Genomic DNA, 1780 nt, shown 5'->3' with positions numbered 1-1780 from the left:
CGTAGACCACGGTCCAAACCTACGACCGCTTCCATCCGGAAGGACAGGGGCAGCGTATACATGGGAACACCGCCACCTTCAAGATCCCCTCCAAGCTACTCAAAATCCTGACTTGGAAATATTTCACCCTTCCTTCACTTTTGCTGAGTCAAAATCATGGAATTTCTTCCCTCAGGGTGATGTGGGTCACCCACAGCACATGTACTGCAGAGGCTGAAGAAGGCAGCGCACTACCACCTTCTCGACGGCAACCACGGATGGGCAAGAAATGCTGGTCCAGCCAGTGAACCCCACAGCCCACTAGTGATGACGGGATAACGTTGGAACAGACCGGGCCTTACATGAATACTGCTGGTAACAACATTCAATATCAGGGGTGGGGTGCTGAGATGGTCTCTTCTTGGAGACGATCATTTCCTGGCAATTGTGGGGCGCCAACGTTACTTGTCACTTGTCAGCCCAAGTCTGGATACCGTCCGACATTCCGTTGTACTTGTGGAGCACTGCTTCAGCATCTGACGAGCGACGTGCGACAGTCCAGGCACAAAGGACACAGTCATCCTGAAGAAAACGACAGAATGCAAATACAGCGGAAGACATCATGCAAAGGAGAACAAGTTCCTGCAGGGAAAGCGCAGCTTTGACTGCACGAAGCAAAAGTGAAAGACACAGGCAGACAGAGCGAATGAGCACGCAGTTAAAAGGACCTTGGTGGCTTCATGAATGGCAGCGTCAGAGTGCAGGGCTGCGGGCAGCCTCTGCTGGCTGCAAAAGCCTACTGCACCTGGTATTCCCAGGCGGTCTCCCATCCAAGTACTAACCAGGCCTGAGTCTGCTTAGCTTCCGAGATCAGACGAGATCGGGCGTTTTCAGACTAGTATGGCCGTAGGCGCTGACTGCCAGCATTTCTGACATCTTGCAAGCACGTAGCCCAGTTTTCATTCCCTTCTACGCACTGCGGCATTTCACTGCACCCACAAATTTATAGCGCACTATTCCTCTCCTCGTGCTCTCCAACCTATTCTCCTTCTCTCCGCTCTCACAGGCACAGACTACAACTCTTACACTCTCCAGAACAACACACTCTCACAAATCACACACCACAAACACAGTCAACGTCGTCATGGCTCGTCCCATTCTGGCCTTAACTCCATCCATCCGCGCGGCCTCACGACACCAAACATACGTCACCCCCACCGTTAACAATTCTCTCAATTACTCACCGGATAAATCGCATCAAGCCGGCGCCACTGCTTTCAGCCTTCTTCGTTATCGCACTTACATCTTCAAATCTGCCCTTCTTGCACCAGGTACTACCTCACCCACACACACACTCACTCACACCCTCCCTCACTCATTCACTCCAAATATCTGCTCCCACATCACTGACAGTGCCCACCCTCGGGAGGCGGCTTTTTCTCCCGGACACTCTGGCCAATTCTGCTCACAGACCACCCCGGGCTCTTTTGCCACGAGTCCACGTGCTTTCTCAACATGTCTTTTCTCCTGTGTTCGCAAACAACTTTTACAAACGCCACAACCCTCTTTCCGTGTCTTGCTGGTCCTACCCACCAACCCAGCAAGCTCTCCATTACAGACACAAGATCACAACATTACGCAGCAACTCCTCCGCCCTCTCTTAACACAGCTCGCACTAATACACCCGCGCACGCTCACCCACTTACACACTCGCACAGCACACTGGCCAGCTTCAGCTTGCCCCTCCATCGAGGTGCTGCTTATTGCCAGCTGAAAACGGGCACCACCTCAGACAAACTGA

At 52.6% G+C, this 1780-nt stretch overlaps 1 non-coding gene across 1 annotated transcript; it reads right to left on the bottom strand.

The window, feature by feature from the left end:
* Positions 1-772: 772 nt before the first annotated feature.
* Positions 773-891, bottom strand: LOC132211049 (5S ribosomal RNA). The gene has a single exon (XR_009447356.1). It is a non-coding gene; the product is annotated as a 5S ribosomal RNA (ribosomal RNA).
* Between the last annotated feature and the right edge of the window lie 889 nt (positions 892-1780).

This window comes from Stegostoma tigrinum, chromosome 27 (assembly GCF_030684315.1).
Source record: "Stegostoma tigrinum isolate sSteTig4 chromosome 27, sSteTig4.hap1, whole genome shotgun sequence".
Classification (NCBI taxonomy): domain Eukaryota; kingdom Metazoa; phylum Chordata; class Chondrichthyes; order Orectolobiformes; family Stegostomatidae; genus Stegostoma; species Stegostoma tigrinum.
The sequence above is the reverse complement of the archived record's forward strand: the minus strand, read 5'-3'. Positions and strand labels throughout refer to the sequence as shown.